The following is a 19,333-nucleotide window of genomic DNA, read 5'->3' on the forward strand; positions in this document are numbered from 1 at the left end:
TCTAGGTGTTAAACATTTCATCTTGACTGCAACCCTCAGATGTAGATCCTTTATGAATAGCCCCATTTTACTGGTGAGGATATGGGATCTTAGGTTAAGTTACCTGAGGTTGCAGAGCAGGGAGGGATAGAGCTGGTCTTGAACCCAGAGCCTGTGTTCATAGCCTCTCTGTCCACATTTGCAGATCATCAACCCATGGGCTGACTCCTGCTCTCACTAGTTTTTGTTTAACCTGCACGATGTTTTAAAAATTGAGTTAGTTGGTTCACCCTTTAAAATTGTATACTTTACATAAAAACACAAAATCCTGGCTTTTGGGGAAAATTCAGAAGATCCAGCCACTTTGGATTAGTGTTCTTAGGTGGCAAAATGGTCAGAAACTGACAATTTTTCAAGGGGCAAGCGCTCTACGGTTTGCTAACATCCCTCCATATCCTGTGGTCCTCACCTTCTTAAAAATTCTTGAGTGGCTGCTGCAGCCAGTTGGATTTGTGATGCTGTACTTGATTCATAAAACTGGGGTCAGGAGAAGTAATGAACTCTAAAAATGAAAATCGTTGAATGAAGGTAATTGGCTGAAGCCCTCACCCACCCAGTGATGGCATTTGTACAGTTGGGGTCCTTGGGGTCATGGCTTTACTTCCCTGGCACTAGCGCAAGTCGGATCTCCTCTGCACTGAATTGGTCTTGGGCTTGACAGTGTCCGGTTCGCACGTCAGTATGCCCTGTTGTAAGGTGGTGGATGTAGTTTTGTGTTACTGTTGTTTTAAATAGTTTTATTGAGGTATTGAATATAATTGGCATACAGTAACCTCCACATTTAAAAAATGTACAATTCGGTAAGTTTTAACACATGTATATACCTGTGAAATCATCACCATAATTAAGATATTCACCACCCGAAAAGTCTCATCCTGCCCCCTTTTAATCCCTATTCCCTCCTCCTTTACCCCACTGCCACCCCTACCCAGGGGAACCCTGATCTGCTTCATCATTATAGATTAGTGTGCGTTTCCCAGAATTGTATATTTAAATGGCATCATACAGCATGCACTCTCTTTTGTCCGACCTCTTTCCATGCACCATACTTATGTTAAGATTCATTCATGTTGTGGTTCTGTCAGAAGTCTGGTCTTTTTTTTTACTGCTGAGCACAGTTCCATTGCATAACTCAGTTTGTTTATCCATTCAAGGCAGATTTTTGGACATTACGGCCCCGGTTTCTGGCCACTCATCATGTTCTCTCAAGCTCCCCCAGGGATTGGGATTGGCATTGGCATTGGCATCCAGGATTTCTAAGGTCTTAAATGATTCTGGGATCCTAAGGAGAAGGCAACCTTGGGTCTTGTGGGTGGCCTTGCTGGGGAACATGCAGATGGGCTCTTTGACAGGCTGGAGCTCAGAAAGAAGGCTGTCTCTACCGACCTTCCTGTTTTGTGTTTTTTTGAGAAGGGTTTAAATAGCTTTAATTTTTGGCTTCTAAATTGAGAACACTTTCCTGGCATTTGTCAAATATATGTGAATGTTTATGTGTCTTCTACGTAAAATGATAGTCTGTGGGCTGGTTAGAAATTGTAATGTGGAGATTATGGTGTGAAGGTTGGTATTCTGAGAATTTAAAGTTAATGGTGGTAGACACATTCCTTGGAAGAAGGTCAAGATTGTGTCATAAAAGCTAATTTCTATGGCTGTCCCTCTAAGACTGATTTGCTTTCCAAATGTGAGTTCAACAGAACCTCAGTAGCCATCACAACACAGGAATGGAGAAATAAGAGTCCCACTTAATTTCTTGGTTGGGTGGTACAGCTCATGAAACCACATCATAATTTTGTGGTCTTTAGAGAAATTCATTCAGTATTACAAGTTGAATTTATTCTTGGAAGAGAACTTCGTCAAAGCTAACTTTGCCAAGTATGTTGTCATATCCATTGTTTAAAAAGTTATTGACAGTAAAGAAAAGTAGCCTTGGAATGTAATCTCACACTGCCTTATATGTCAACAGGACCCATTCTGAAGACCTTCTGTCTTCCTCCTGTATTTGAAAAGTTGGGTTTTCAGACCCAGTTGCATCACCACACATTCTTACATACTCGAGTGCAGTATAGACGGTGTTTTTTGTTCTTGTATATATGTTTGTTTAACTTTGAGAGAAATAATACTAATTTTACATTTTCAAATGTCTTTAATTATATTTGTAGGCTTTCTTGGTGAGTTTCTAGAACTTTTTTTTTTTTTTAATAAATAGACTTTTTTTTCCTTTTGTTGCTGATAGTTGAGTGTGGGAAGTGTTGGGTAGACAATTAATTCCCTTTTAGAAGTAAAGGGGAAGGAAACCCATGATTTATAGTCAATTGATTTTCAACATAGGTACCAAGACAATTAAAAAGGGAAAATGGTCTTTTCAGCAACTGGTGCTGGGACAACTGGATTCCCAGATGCACAAGAACGAAGTTGGACCCCTACCTCACACCATACACAAAAGTTAGCACAAAGTGGATCAAAGATCTAAATATAAGAGCTAAAATATAAATCTTCTAGAAGAAAACATAGGTGTAAATCTTCATGAACTTGGATTAGGCAGTAGTTACTTGATATGACACCAAAAGCATAAGCAACAAAACAAAAAATAGATAAATTGGACTTCATGAAACTTAAAACCTTCAAAGGACAATATCTTTCTCTTCAATAAGAAAGTAAAGAGACAACTCACAGCAAGGGAGAAAATATTTGCAAATCATTTTTCTTTTAAGGACTAGTATCTAGGAACTTGTAGAATTCCACACACACACACACACAAACTCTTAAAACTACACAACAACAATTCCAGTTTGAAAATGGGTAAAGGATTTGAATAGACATTTCTCTAAAGGAAATATAAAAATGGCCAATTGGCACATGAAAAGATGCTCATTATCACCAGTCGTTAGAGAAATGCAAATGGAAACCACAATGAGAAACCACTAATATGACTAGAGTCAAAAAGGTGGACAGTAATAAGTGTTGGTGAGGATGTGGAGAAATTGGGACCCTCATACGTCTGAGATTGTAAAATCACACAACCATTTTGTAAAATAGTTTGGTAATTCCTCAAAAGGTTGAATATAGTTACCATATCACCAGCAATTCCACTCCTAGGTACATGCCCAAGAGAAGTAAAAACAGATCTGCATAAAAACTTGTATGTGAATGTTTCTAGCAGTATTATTCATAATAGCTAAAAAGTAGGAATAGCTCAAATATCCATCAACTGATTAATGGATAAACAAAATGTGGTATATCCACAAAATGGACTATTATTCAACCATAAAAAGGAATGAAGTACTGATACCTGCCACAACATGGATCACCCTTCCAAACATGCTAAGTGAAAGAAGCCAGTCACAAAAGGCCATGTATTTTATGATTCCATTTATGTGAAACGTCCAGAATTCATAGAGACAGAAAGTAGATTAGAAGCCGCTAGGTCCTGAGGGGAGAGGAGAACAGGCAGTGACTGCTACTAGGTACAGGGTTTCTTTTGGGGAAGATGCAGGTGTTCTGGAATTAGATAGTGGTGATAGTTATACCAACTCTGAATTTTTTAAAAAAAACTGTTGAACTGTATACTTTAAAAGTGTGAATTTTGTTGGATGTAAATGATAGATCAATAAAAAATGGGTACATATTAAAAATTTCAAGCTTACAGGTAACAAAACATATGAAAAGAAAATAGAAATATTAAATAAAATAATAAAGCATCAACTTTTGACTAAACAAGTGAAAAAAGGAAGTAAAGGAGACGGAAATAAGGCAAGACCCATTTTTCAGATGACAGTTTTCGAATGTGTCTGAGGATGTGTTCTAGGTGGGAGGTGCATTATAGCTCAACAACAGTTAGGGAAGGCTTATGTGTTTGCTAGGCTGTTTCGAACACAGGGATGAATAAGACCGTAGACTTCTGTTTGCAGGCATTGGCAGAGTTGTGGAGGTGGAAGGTGAGAGGGAGGTCAGGTAGGATGAAGTCAGAAGTCTCTGCTGAGGCACCAGGACACAAAGGATGATGTATTCCTATTGAGGGATCAGAGTTTTTATAAAAGCATTAACTGAAAAAAGTTACTGGATTACTTGGAGAGCTGGGTATGTATCTCCTCTGCTGGGGGAGGGATGAGGGTGTCTGATTCCAACCAGGGAATATATGGGGATGAAAGAGGCTGTCTAGCTCTGTTGACAGCAAAGTAAAAGAGCATTTCTGCTACATTGGCGTCCATTTCCTCAGGCAAAGAATGTGTGATTTTTCCACTGGGCTCATAAGGGCCATGTGTGTGGGTGAGCTGGTGTGGGGCTTTTCTTAGCCAGGAAGGGCGCCCCATGGAGAAGAACCTAGGGTTGATGGATCGGACCTTCATTGGCTGAGGAGGGGTTGTGACTGCCAGAACAGATGCTTTTCCCCCTGAAGAGGGAATGCAGAGGAGGGACATCTAGCAATGGCAGGCTTACCTCCAAGATGCCCATTAAAGTGCCAGCCAGAGCAGATGGATGCCGTATACCTCCAGATGTGATGCCCCGAGAAGCACACAGCATCCCTGACGTAGTACTCCAGCTGGAGGCAAACCTGGAGGAAACACAGACAAACCCCTAATGAGGAGTGTTCTGTTTTTTAAAAATGGACTGTGTTCTTAAAAAATGTCATGATCATAAAAGATGAGTAACAGCTGTAGTCATGTCACAACTAAATGCAATCCCTGATCCTAAACTGGATCCCGGACTGGGTCAGCAAGTGCTAGACGGGACATTATTGGGTCAAATGACAAAATGAAAATCTGGACCATGAAAGTTGAGATAAAAATGTAGGATCAATGTTAAATTTACTGAAGTTGATAACTGCACCATCGTCACGTTAGAGAATATCCTTGTTCTTAGGAAATGGGCACTGAAGTAAATATAAAGGGCAATAATGGATGCAACTTACTCCCAAGTGGTTCAGGAAATTACGTCATATGTATATATCATGCATATGAAGTGTTATATATTATATGCGTACATACAGAGAGAGAGCATGAATGATAAAGCCAATGGGCAAAATGTTAACAATAGGTGACTTTGGGTAAAGAGTGGTCTTCGTATTATTACTCTTGCAACTTTTCTGTAAGTTTCCAATTATTTACAAGTAAAAATCTAAGAAAAAGTGCTCGTGAATGAAGCAGCTCTAAGTATCTGTCATGCCGGGCTAGAGTGTGAAGCTAGCCAAGGAAGGACTCTGCTGTTCTCCTGTCCCTCGTCTCTTCCCGTATCCCTGGATCTGAAAGTGAAGTAGGCAGGATGGGGGTACGGTGGGGAGGATGGAGGTGTAAGTCAGAAGGGAGTGGGGGAGTGGAAACCTGGCTTGAAATAATATTGGCAGCTTTGATAATTATAAGGGTTTAGATAATTTAAATTTCTGAATTGGCACTGTTTGCAACTTAGGGTAGTCAATGTCTTGCTGTTTTGTTGTTGTTGTTTTTTTTAAATCCGGGGCAGAGGAAGTAATTTTTCCCACTGAATAGATGAGTCCTTCATGGTCCACGTACCTGTTACATAGATCATAAGGGAGAAAGGCACTGTTTGGCATCCTGGAGGAGGGAGTGATGACTCTGCATCGTAGCAGCGTCAGGTAGGATGGGGAACAGGGAGGTCTTCTCCAGGGAGCTGGCCTTTGAGGTGAGCTGAAAGCATGTGAGAGATGAAGAGTGGCCTAGCAGAAAATAGCCGTGGTGCTGGTCAAGGTGGGGACCTGGGAATACAATTTCAGGCGGAGAGAACAACTTGGTAAAATTACAGAAGAGTGACATATGGCACATGTTTGTGAGAACTGTAAGTGTTTTGGAATGGTGGGAGCGGGGTGTTGGTGGAGGAGCATTTTAAAGAAATGAAACTGGAGAGGTGGGTGGGAAGGTGGGAAGCCCACGCATCCCCAGCTGATGTTCTGTGCACCACGCTGTCATCTGAGGCATCTGAACGCTTTGCTTGCTAAGCTCTTCGAGGTATGTCCGACAGGACTGGGGAATCCAAGTGGCTGGCAGTGACTTCAGTTTCTTAGAACGTTGCTACTCAGAGTGGTTCCCCAGGCCAGCAACTTCCAGATGACCTGAGAGTTTGTTAGGAATGCAGCTTCTCAGACCTGTCTCCAGACCTGCTGAATCAGTGCCTTCCTGTTGACAAGATCCTCAGATGATTGGTCTACATATTCAAGTTTGAGAAGTACCGTTCTTAGAATTCATTTATTCTGCAGGTTAGTGTTTCTCTGAGTGCGGTTGGGGACAATTCACATTAGAATCACCTGACTTGCTTCACTTACTATGATCATCTCTAGGTCCATCCATGTTGCTGCCTATGGCAGTATTTCATTCTTTTTTATGGAAGTAAGTCAGACAGAGAAAGACAAATATCATATGATATCACTTATATGTGGAGTCTAAAAAAATGAGACAAATGAACTTATTTACAAAACAGAAATAGACTCACAAACATAGAAAACAAACTTATGGTTACCAAAGGGGAAGGGAGGAGGAGGGATAAATTAGGAGTTTGGGATTAGCAGATGCACACTACTATATATAAAATAGATAAACAACAAGGACCTACTGTAGAGCACAGGGAACATCTTGTAATAACCTATAAAGGAAAAGACTCTGGAAAAGAATATGTATATATGTATAAGTGAAGCACTATGCTGTACACTTGAAACTAACACACATTGTAAATTAACAATACTGCAATTAAAAAAAAAGAAAAAGAAACGTCACCTGGAGAACCTGTTAAAAATGGCAACTCTGGACTTCCCTGGTGGCGCAGTGGTTAAGAATCCGCCTGCCAATGCAGGGGACATGGGTTTGAGCCCTGGTCTGGGAAGATCCCACATGCCGCGGAGCAACTAAGCCCGTGTGCCACAGCTACTGAGCCTGCACTCTACAGCCCGCAAGCCACAACTACTGAAGCCCGTGCACCTAGAGCCTGTGCTCCGCAACAAGAGAAGCCACCGCAATGAGAAGCCTGTGCACCGCAACGAAGGGTAGCCCCCGCTCGCCGCAACTAGAGAAAGCCTGTGCACAGCAACGAAGACCCAACGCAGCCAAAAATAAATAAACAAACAAACAAATAAATTTATTTATTAAAAAAAAAAGGCAATTCCTGGGCTCTGACCCTCCACTCAGGCATTTGTATTAATTTATTGATAAAATCCCCTGGCAACTGTGAAATTTGTACTTCTGAATTTGAGCTCAACTGCTGTGGTGTGAACTCCTGAAGGAGTGGTTCTCAGTTGAAATCTCACACCCCACCTCCAATGAGTTAGAATCTCCTGGGGAGGGGCCAGAGCATAGTAGTATTTTAAACACTCCCTGTGTGACTGTGAGGAGTAGCCAGGGCTGAGAATCTCAACCCTAAAGGGTTTTAGGCAGGGGAGTCAGTTTCAGAACGAGAGCTGTAGCCATAAAGTAGAGCTGCAAATACAGCAAACAAAGAATGTGGTTTTGAGATGTAGTACAGAAGGGTCTGGAATGCTTCCCTCTTCACACCCCCACCATTGTCTTTATCAGTCCATTTTGTCAATTTCGGTAACTTTAGGGCATTGATTCTTAAGAAGAATGGGAAGGAAGGCTTAATCCTGAGGTTCTCAGTGGGGGGCATTTTTGATGGTAATACCTGGGTGCTACTGACCCCTGAGATGTAGAGGCCACGGATGCCGCCAGACTTCCTACAATGCACAGGACAGCACCCACCCCCCCAACAAAGAATTATAGATGATGCCCACAGTGTCGGGCCTGTGCTGAGAAACCCTGGTATAATAATTTTGAAGCAAGGGGTCATTCTTGAGGTGCCTTCCTGGAAAGTTGCTACTCTAATGAGCCACTGTTTTGGGTGGGAATGTATCGTGTCTTTCAGATAGGTGTTCTGGAGGAGAGAAAAATCTTGACAGTGATTTTTCTTGAGAGATATTTTGACTTGTAAAGGCTGTTTGATGGTAGACTGTGTTTGCTAGGATTAAAAATCAAATGTAAGTAAAGGAAACGTAAGTCATGAAATAAATTAAGAAAATGACTTTTCATTTAGGATAAATATATGACATCTTTGAGTGACTCCTATTTGTTTACTTAGTGCCTTTTCGCTGAGTTAGGGTTGGTGAAAGGGTCCCTTTGGAAGTAATCTGTTCATTGTGGGTATGCTTAGTATGCAAAAAAAAAATCAAAAATATGTATAGGGAGTGGCCCACATCACGTATGAGAGGGGCTGGTTGGGGAATCCTGGGTTGGAAGCACTGAAGGACCCAGAGTTGGGTCACTAGGTCTTCAGTGGAGACCAGGAAACAAACGAACAGAGCAAGACAGATGGGGCTGCATCTTCCTTTGGTCGTTGTTGTTCACTTGCCTTCTTGACTCTCCATGGAGATGTGAATACAAACCAGCAATGACAGCTTTGCCCACTCGGCCAAGGTTGCCTTGAATACCACGTGGAGAACGTGGGAGGGAAGGGCACTCATGGGGTCAAAGGGTGATGCCCTCCTCCCTGCCCCTGCCCCCACCCTGCCTAGGTAGGGGTGAGAGGAGGGCCAGCAGGCTGGCAGTATTAGCCTTTCTCTTCTAGACCATGGGCCGTATCAGGAGGTCTGGTCCACTTCACAGAAAAGCAGGATGTGCAACATATAATGCAAAAGGTTTCTCCAGCTTCTCATTCTTTCCATATCGTCCGTCCACCCCTCTTCCTGCCCCGCCCACTGGCTTGAGCAGTAGATGCTGTTAAGCTCAGCTGAGAAGGCCTCTGACACTGTCTCTCCCATGTCTCCCTGGGCTGGGTTAGATGTTCTGCTCCAAACACCTTGGAGCTACCTGTTGGCTCCTCTGTCTCCCCGAGGACTCTCAGGGACCAGGTTCTACTGACACTGTGTCTCCAGCACACATGTGCTTAAGAAATGTTTGTTGAATGAAGGAGAAATCAAATTCAGGAGAAACTGTGTATGTTTCCTTCGTGTAATGGGCGTTTCTGATGGCAAAAGTATTTTTCCAGGAGGATCTTGGGGTAACCAACCCAATAGCTCATGTAAGTCTTTTCAGACCACATGTTCCAGACCTTCTGAATGCCCTTTTGTAGAAGATGTGACATATCCTCAGAGGTTCACATGAGCTGTAGTGTTTGAAATAGCCAGGGCTATGCACTGTGAGATTTGATTTGCCTTGAGAGATGCTGAGCATGTAGAGTTCTACACAGTAAGATTTTTAACCTGAAGTCCACGATTTTGTTTACTCTTCGTATATCTAACACAGAGCTGGGCATCCTATCTCAATTTTTTGTGACTGTTGTATTTATTTGACAAGTCCATCCAGCTATTTACTCCTTTCTAGAATATATTGGTTTTCAGGTAGATTGGCAAATTGGACCAGATGATATAAATAACATGCTTTTCTCCCTCCCTTTCTCCCTCCTCTTTCCTCCTCCTTTTTCCTTCCTTCTCTCCCTCTGTCCCTCCCTCCCTTCCTTCCTTCTTCCTTCCTTTCTTCCTTCCTTTCTTCCTTTTCCCCCCTCCTTCCCTCTCTCCCTTTCTTCCTTTTTTCCTTTCTTCCTCTTTTAAAAATAGTCTTTTTTTGAACTTGGTGAACATTTGATTGATTTTTATAAAAATTTCGCATTTGAAAATAAATTCATAGATGATTTTGAAGATATTGAAATACCTTTTATTATACAAAAATTTAAGCACATATACAAATTGAGAGAATAATAGTATAGTGAACCTCCATGTACCCAATACGCACCTTGACTGTTAGCAACTCATGGCCAATCTCAAGTCATCTATATCCTCCCATCTCTCTCTCCCCAGTTATTTTGAAGCAAATGTCAGACAACATGGCATTTCATTACAGATTTAAAACCACTGCCTGTTAGTGGTTTAAAAGTGTTTGGATAGAACAGGGTATCAGTGGGGGAAAGGGACTCGGTCAGAATCCCTCCGGGCATCGGGCTTGGTGCCAGGGAATGCTCATTGCCCAGAGTGTCCTGCGGTGAACAAATAACAGCTGCCCTTTGGGGAGACAGTGATGTCATCTCTCTTCCGCCCCTCCTCCTCTCCATTATGAACCAGCAAGCGCCCAACCCAAACACTGACAAAACAAGGTGTGTTTTCGCAGCCACAGAAGTCAGACACTATTGTTAACCTTTTACATGAAGGGGAAATTTGTTTTTCTGTTATCAGCAAGATCGTCCTCCTTTTTGTGAGAACAAGTACTATTTCAGTTTTTTCTTTCCTTAAGGTATTACACACACACACACACGCATGCATGCACACAAAGATGCACAAACCTTAAATTTGAGCACCGCTTGATGATGTTTTAAATACACTTATACCCACATGACTCCCACCCAGATTGAGCTAGGAGAACATTTCCAGCACCCCAGAAAGTGCCCCTTCTCAGGAAATACCGCCCTCAGAGGTAACTGCTATTCTGACTGTGGCTCTAGCAAAGTTTTGCCTGTTCTTGAATGTCACGTGAATGGATTCGTTCAGTATAAATGGACTCTTTTTGCCTTGGTTTCTTTCACTCAAAATAGTGTTTGTGGGGACTTCCCTGGTTGCACAGTGGTTAAGAATCCGCCTGCCAATGCAGGGGACACGGGTCTGAGCCCTGGTCCGGGAGGATCCCGCATGCCGCGGAGCAACTAAGCCCGTGCACCACAACTACTGAGCCTGCGCTCTAGAGCCCGCGAACCACAATTACTGAGCCTGTGTGCCACAACTACTTAGTCCACGAGCCACAACTACTGAGCCTGCGAGCCACAACTACTGAAGCCCACGTGCCTAGAGCCCATGCTCTGCAAGAGAAACCACTGCAATGAGAAGCCCGTGCACCGCAACGAAGAGTAGCCCCCGCTTGGCGCAACTAGAGAAAGCCCGCGCGCAGCAATGAAGACCCAACGCAGCCAAAAATAAATAAATAAAATAAATTAAAAAAAAAAAATGTTTGTGGAATGCATCCGTGTTGTTATGTGTAACAATAGTCTGTAGGTGTCCAGCATCAGAGTGGAGCATGAAGATGCAGTTTGTTTATCCATTCTGTCCTAGCGGCTAGCATTCGTTTACTCTGTGCCAGAATCCGTACTAAGTGCTTCAAGTGAAGTAGTTAATCTTTTAGGTTAGTTTGTGAGTTACCCATTGTGGTTATTGCCCTTTTATAGGCAAGAAATGAAAACCTACAGAGATGAGATAATTTTCCCCAAGATCATACAACATAGGATAGAGCTGAGGTTTAAACCAATTCGTCCAGATGGCAGATCAGTGTACACCTCAGCGCTTCCACATTTGGGTTTTCTGTGACTTCTCTGACGTGGTCTATAAGCTTCCACAGACATCATCATGTCTTAGGGCTCTGGGGTGCCTTGGGGATCATCTGTTTTCCAGGTAAGATGTGTGGGCACAGAGAGCTTTAGTAACCTGGCTGTGGCTTCTTGGCTGTTGAGTGGTGGAGTCAGGGCTGGAACCCGGGTTTCCAGATTCCTTGTCTCTTACTGTTTTTGGCATTTTTATTACTCTACGGGTCAGCTCGGACTTTTGGTTGCAAATGGCAGAAAGTGACTGACCTAAGCCAAGAGGAAACTGTTGAAAGACTATCAGTCACTCGCAGAGTCAGCAGGGAACCAGACTCAGGTGCCGGGGGAGGCGGGCTCTGGACATTTCCCGTGGACACATCCGGCCTCGCTCCCATGAGCAGTCTTGAACTGGCCCTGGGACTTTGTATCCATCTGTCCAGGTGCGGAGTCCAGGGCAGAGGCTTCAACTGTCCAAGCGAAGGCAGATACCTGTGTTGGGGCTGCCTCTAGAAGGAACTCCTGGTCCCTTTTGTCTTCCACGATGGGCAGAGTCCTTGCCTTCCCAAATAAAAATTTAATTGGCCAAGCTAAAGGAGGTCAAAAAGGGAAGTTTCTCCCTACATTTCTAGTTTTTAATGTGTTTGTGAATGATGGTCCTGCAGCCAGGTAAGATGATAAAGGTACAGGAGAGCAACCTTGGGAGTCCTCAGTCTGAGTTTTCTACTCAGAAGAAGCATCTGGTCACCTTAATGGGAAAAAAATTACCTCGTTGTCCTTTGTCTCTCAGGAACAATGTCTGTGTTTTCTGTAGACAGGTAATGGAAGGTTGATTTGGCAGTCCCTATTGGAAAATGTCACTGGACTTCAAAGGGCTTCTTCTGTCCTGGCTTGGGAAATGTGATTCGCATGCAACAGACACAACAATGTGATGTACTGGTTTCCTCTTACTGAACTGGACTTAATTACTTGTTTGTGGAAGGCTTTTGTTGGAAATAGGAGTAGGTTTTCCTTTTGTGAACTGCCGTTGAAGAGCATTCTTCCACCTTGAGTACCCACTCATTGATTGAGTACTCATTCATTGATCCCATATTTACTGAAAGCACCAGGGACAGGATGATACACAAGGCAGATAAGCTGTACCCTCGTGCAGTTGTTTGTCCAGTAAGTTTGAGTTGGGAAAGTCCTTAAAATCCAACAATTTTGTTTTCCCCTTTCATTGCTTCTTTGAAATCTTAACTCCCTTGGTGGGGAATTAACATTCCCCCTTCTCTTTGTTAATCATATTGTCTGCTCCTTATGAAATTTTTATTCTGTTGCCTCTTACCTTTTTCAAAAAGAAGCCAAGATATGTACGATCAACAGTTACTTAAATTTTTCATATTTGAGCTCATGTAAATCTACCCTTGATTTCTCCCTATATAAAATTGCATTTATATATACTCACTGAGTGAAGAATTTTAAAAAAATGATAGCTTGTTGACTGTTCGTGTCTTTGGTCAGTAAGGTGGGTTGGAAGAGCTCAAACTCTGTGCGATGAGGGACTGTGTTTGCCTAGTTAACTGCCACCACATCAGCCAGTGGATGGGGTAAGAGACAGTGAAATGGGTGCTTGGCAACCTGGAGGACAGACTGCAGCAGGGGTTGCTTAGGTCCACAGCAAACTCATTTCTTCTTCCTGGGCACTTGACTGAAGGGCATTTCTTAGCTCCTGGCATCATGGGGGTGGGGGGATCATGTGAGTGGTTATCACTGATGGTCTGTGAGCACAAGTTTAGTGTTGCTTCCAGGCCAGTGCGCTCAAGAGCAGATGTGCCTTCTCATCGCCCTTTTTCCTAGAGCATCCTTCTACATGTGGAAGTGCGAGATCTGGCGACCTGGGAGAGATTTCTTTGGAATGTTCGCCCAGCAGAGAATTGCTAAATTATGTGTTAGAGGTTATGTGTGCATTCCTTTGTAGCCACACTGAACAACAGTGCAGAAAGGTTTCTATACCCCCTCTGATCCTTGTTATTATGCAGCTTGTTGCCTTTTGTCACCCTGTAGTGTAAAGTGATATCTCACTATGATATTGAACAGTAATTTAGTATAAAAAGATCATTTTTAAAAGTTAAAGATTTTCATTGATACATGGGTTGGAGGGGGAACTGCTTCATAGATACAGGGTTTACTCTTGGGAGTGAAGAAGATGTTTTGGAACTAGATAGAGGTGGTGGTTATACAACATTGGGAATGTACTAAATGCCACAGAATTGTTCATTTGAAAATGGTTAATTTTATGTTATGTGCATTGAACTTTAAAAAGTCAAATATTGATAAAATGCAGAATAAAAATAACGGTCTTATGTCTGACACCTCACGCTTTCCCACTTTTTTGAGGCAACAATTGAAAACATTTTAACATTTTATTCTGGTATTTGCCACTGTATTTCTAGACGATGTGTGTCTCTTCATATCTGTAGATGAATTTATCTTAAATATCACCTGTTCACTTCCTGTTATTATACGTGACGGTGGCTTCCGACACTTTCCTGCTCCCCCTCCATCCTCCCATTAAAGTTGTATTACTTTTTTTGGCTAAATTAATAGTTAGTCTTAGATTTTTATGACTGTATAATTATTGTTCACCGTTGAGCTAAACACATACTACATTTTATCAATAGTACACAGCTTTTCCCTGGAGTTCTTAATAGTCTCATTTGTCCTTATTTGCCTAGCTCTTTTGTAACATTTACTAGTGTTCTCTCCCTCTGCAAGCCTCATCACGCTTCCATGTGGCAGGCGGAGGGGATGACCCATCACTCCTGGGCCTCAGCCCGTGGGCCCTTTGTCCCTGCTCCAGGTTGGGCAGTGATGCCCTGCACAGTGTCATCATGGGGTCCTGAGCCTTTCCAGGGTTCCGCAGGGCAAATAAGCTTGCTTCTCACTGGTACCCTCACTGTAGATACCTCCCTCCATCTCTCAAGTTCCACCTCTCCATCCTCTTTCCATCTTCATTTATTCCAAAAGAAGGATTTGAGTTTCTCAGAAGATGAAGTTACATTTTTTTGTTTTTAATTTTCATTGTGTTGGAGTTTTTTGTTGGGGGAGGGGGAAAGGAGAGGAAAGGTCTTTATTCTGCCCTCTGAAAACTATGAATCAAGTTCAAGCTTTTGTAAGGCTCAATTAACATATTCCCTAGGTTTGGTTAGATCTCCCTAGCCAAGATGAGTCGCTACATTGCATTTGTCGTACTGATTTCCTCAACTCTCTTCTCCAGTACCCCCATCCTTCCTCTTCTTCTGCCTCTAACCCCTTAAATTACTGACTGTCCTGTATTTTCAACCTGCTAGTTGACCAATGGCCCACTGAACATTTCAGCTTGGTTGTTTCATAGGCATCTCAAACCAAGCAAAGCCAAAATAAGATTCTTGATTTCTCCTCTCCTCCTCTAAATCCACCCCCTCCCAGCCTTCCCTTTCCTAGGAGGTACCATCACCAAGAAGAAAGCTCCTGTAGAAACAAAAACCAGGTTCTTCTTTGTTTAAAGCCCTTTGGTAGCTTCCCACAAGGACAAGCAATCCCTCCCCGTGACCCACACAACCCTGTGCCACGTGGCCCCTGCTTGCTTCTCCAGACACGACTCCCGCAACTCTCCCTTCGTCCGCTACCCTCCAGCCCTTCTTTGCTCATTTTTAACCTCCTGAAGATTTCCTTCCAACTCGAAGCCTTCGCACTTGATGTTCCCTCTGCCTGGAAGGCGTTGCCTCTACATTGTTATCAAAGCCAGGCTCCTTCTCACCCTGCAGCTGTCCGCTCAGAAGCCGTGGACGTGCCTTTCGTTGATGACCCCGTATGAAGTGCTACTCCTCCACACCAGCCGTATTGGGCTGATAGATGATTCTCATCTCCATAGTCCTTTAACTTGCTGTGTACTTCAACTTGTGTATTTGACTAGCTTTTCGCTGTCACTAGGGTTATACTAAGAAACGTGTGCATTGGGTTCACTGTTACAGTGTCAGCCCCCTGTACTGTGCCCAGCACATAGTAGGCACTTTAATAAGTAGTCACTGGATTCACGAATAGACTGCTGGGGGCTCAAAGCTGGAAGTGACTTAGGAGGACAAACCTGATGTCGCTTCTGGAGACCTGGGGATTTCAGCACGTTTAAATCCTTAATACAACCACCATCTTTGTGCCGCTCCACTACTCCTAGCCCCTGGGTTACCAGAGTGTACAGAACAGACGCAAGTCCCTGCCGTCAGGCACTTCACATTCTAGAGTTCAAAGTTCTAAGGGTGTGGAGGACAGCAAGGAGATGGGGGGCTTCGGCTGTTCTTCTGGCAGACTTTATTCTCTCACTGAGTCCCTGAGGTGTGGCTCCCTCTGAGGTCGGCTTCATTGCTTTCTCACCCCGCTGGGGACCCCATTAAGGTGGGCTCCAAGCACACCTGTGGCTCCTCTTGCTCCTGTCTTTTCTTTTTTTTAAAAGATTAATTAATTTATTTTTGGCTGTGTTGGGTCTTCGTTGCTGTGCGCCAGCTTTCTCTAGTTGAGGTGAGCGGGGGCTACTCTTTGTTGCGGTGCGCAGGCTTCTCACTGCAGTGGCTTCTCTTGTTGCAGGGCAGGGCTCTAGGCACACAGGCTTTAGTAGTTGTGGCACGTGGGCTCAGTAGTTGTATTTCGCGGGCTCTAGAGCACAGGCTCAGTAGTTGTGGCGCACGGGCTTAGTTGCTCTGCGGCATGTGGGATCATCCCGGACCAGGGCACGCACCTGTGTCCCCTGCATTGGCAGGCTGATTCTTAACCACTGCGCCACCAGGTAAGTCCCCTCCTGTCTTTTCTTAACCAAGCACCACAAGTCTTAAGGTCATGGTTAACGCAGCTGCTAAGCGGTTGAGTGTTCTCCCTTCAACCAAGTTCTGGAATGCTCTTTATTTATTTATTTATTTATTTATTATAAATTTATTTATTTATTTTATTTTCGGCTGCATTGGGCCTTTGTTGCTGCGCACGGGCTTTCTCTGTTTGCAGCGTCCGGGGGCTACTCTTCGTTGCGGTGCGCAGGCTTCTCACTGCGGTGGCTTCTCTTGTTGCGGAGCACGGACTCTAGGCTCGCGGGCTTCAGTAGTTGCAGCACGCAGGCTCGGTAGTTGTGGTGCACGGGCTTAGTTGCTCCATGGCATGTGGGATCTTCCTGGACCAGAACTCGAACCCGTGTCCCCTGCATTGGCAGGTGGATTTTTAACCAGTGCACCACCAGGGAAGCCCCTGGAAATGCTCTTTAAACCATGGAAGATCAGCTGTGGCCTGTTTCCAGCCCACGTGCCCTTTAACACTTAACCCAGCCCCTCCATTCCGCTCGCTTCTTTGCTAGCCCAGCGGGGCATCCGCTAAAGCTTAGGAATATTCCAAAGTAAGTTTTTGAAAGCTTAATTTAGTTTATTTTTTAAAAGCCTTGAAAAGTCACTTGTCACCTAAGAGATCTTTGTGGCATTTCTTTGGGGCAAACTCAAAGCACAGTGTGTGTGTGTACATGCACATATATATACACACATACATATACTTCCCCCAAATAGGTACAATTCTTCCACCGGATTCCCTATATTTGTGCACCTCTATACTTAGCACAGTATAGGGATCCAGCAGAACTTAACTTGTCCTGCTGTGCCATCCAAATAGCAAAGGGCAGTATAGAGCCGCTGAAGTGCAAAATTTCAGAAGGTTACTTTAACATCATATTTGAATTGCTTAATCTAATTTTCACTTTGAATCAGTTGCTAAGCAACTGGGAAGACAGGACAAAATCAGCAAGGCTAATTTGGTTCTGTTACTAGTATGTTAGCATCTCTTATTTACATAGACAGTTGGTTGTAAAAATGCTTAATCCAGTACAATGCTCTGTTTTGCGCAAGAAAAATAGTTGGTGTGGAAGTTACAGCAAGGCTGTGGTTGGATTGACAGTGCTTCAGTTCACACTCTCATCTTAGGTGAATGGAAAGCTATCTGAAATTCGAGCCTGTCTGTAGTCCATTGGTTTGTTAAGTGGGTTATACCCACTGACAATACCATCAACAGTTGTAAACTGGTACTTTCCATTGCATGTTAATCCCTTGGCGTTACAGATCCAGCCGGATCCTCAAATCAACTTAAGTCAAATTATGGCTGGGGTGGGGTGGGATGGTAATGCATACCAGTTGGCCATCATCATATGAATTGTGTTGGAGGGAAAAATAATAGTTTTTCTCAATGTCTTCTTATTGATGAAAATTGAAATTATTAACCTCATTTAATCCGTAAAAAGTTGTGTATCAGATGTTAATACCAGTGACTTAAGTGTTTTGAATGGTTTTTTGGTATTAAGTCTTGTGATTATCAAGGAAGTCACCCTGGTCCTGCGCAAGTGCCACCTTCTGTCTTGTGTCAAAGATAGGACAGTTAACACTGGCTGGTAGTGTCATGGTTGTGTGTGGTTGTTCTCAGGGTGAATGGAGAGTTCACATATATCAAAGTGGTAGAAAAACTGTGTCTTTCAGTGATGTCATGAAGTTGCCACTGATACAGTACATAACAATGACCTGTGAGTTTCATTAGAGATGGAGAGAGCAGCCCTATCTTTTAAACCAGTTTCCTGCCATGTCCTTTGTTCTCTAAAGACCTGGATAGCGTCTTTCATGTCCACTAACAATTACTTTCAGTAGATAGATTATATTCTTGATAAAGATGGATATCAGTGATCTTATATTTGTCTGGTAGCTGATTGTGACTAGGTAGAAATATTTAGTGAAGAAGGAGGTTATAGAAATGGGAAAGTACCTTTTATTTCTACAGTTAATTGATTAAAAATTATTTTCTGAACAATGTCAAGTATTTGTGTGCACTGTACTTAGTAAAAGTTCATTGATTCCAACTAGAAGAAAGGGAGATCTGAATTAGAGGAAAGACTTAGTATCTGTGTCCTTGACAGTAAATGAATATTTTTTACTTTGAGGTCATTATTTGGCTAAGACAAAAACAGTATTTACCTGTTCAGTGTCCTTTCAGGGAATGTCTCAGTGAACAGATAAGAATAAGTGTACAGTTAGTAGATTAAGTTTTTTAAAAAAGCTTGCTCTGATCTACTTTCAGGGTGCAGTTTTTCCAAATCTGGGTGTTCATTCCAAATTTATTAATTTTACTCTACAAATACCATTTGAAAATCCTGTATGTCAAAAGGTAAAATTTTCAGAGAGTGAGTATCAATTATAATGTTAGTTTTTTAGAGTGGTTATTTGTAAACTTTTTCCATGGCATATCCCTATCAAAAATTTTTGACAAAAATACCCCTAAACTGTGTGTGTGTGTGTGTGTTTAAAAGTTATATACATGTGTCACTGTACTAATAGATTGTATACATTATAAAAGCAAGCAGGAAAATATATGTTGATGAAAAAGATTAAGATTAAACAATAATGTGGTGTCCTCTCAATCATGATTAGCATATTATCATGAATATCTTAAGGCACATGGGTGCTTTAAGGGCAACGTTTATCATTAGAGACAACATTTTAAGTGTTTTTTTAAAACAGTTTCTAATATCTGGGTGACTTTTTTTCACATCTAGTTAGATCATCATTATTTTTCCTTTTTCTTGTTTGTGGGGTTTGCATTACTCCTCTCTTCGGTGTTTTGATTTCATTGCAGACATCTTTTGAAGCCACTAGTCCATTTTGTGAGTTAGTTCTACTACATAAAACAATGTAAAAAGTCATGACCCCAGGCATTCCTAAACAGAAGCACATCACCATGCACTGAGAGAGGGAGAAGACACAGAATGTCTCTGCAAGTTCATTTATTTTCTTCCTGCTCCCCAGAGAATTGTCTGGTAAACAACACCAAGAGACCATTGCCCAAGGAGGTGCCTCCAAATAAGCTTCTGTTTTTGTTTTTTTTTTAAATGTAGTCGAATTGAAGTGAGTTGGATTTATATCTAGAAATGTTTGTGTGTATTATTGCATACAGTGAGACTACTGCCCTTAAATTTGACCATCATAAAGGAAAGGAGGTA

General features: G+C 42.6%; 1 protein-coding gene across 1 annotated transcript in view; it reads left to right on the top strand.

The window, feature by feature from the left end:
• The window catches only part of ITPR1 (inositol 1,4,5-trisphosphate receptor type 1), a 319,709-nt gene that overhangs the window by 98,074 nt on the left and 202,302 nt on the right, over positions 1–19,333 (top strand). The window lies entirely within an intron of this gene.

This window comes from Eubalaena glacialis, chromosome 7 (assembly GCF_028564815.1).
Source record: "Eubalaena glacialis isolate mEubGla1 chromosome 7, mEubGla1.1.hap2.+ XY, whole genome shotgun sequence".
Taxonomy (NCBI): domain Eukaryota; kingdom Metazoa; phylum Chordata; class Mammalia; order Artiodactyla; family Balaenidae; genus Eubalaena; species Eubalaena glacialis.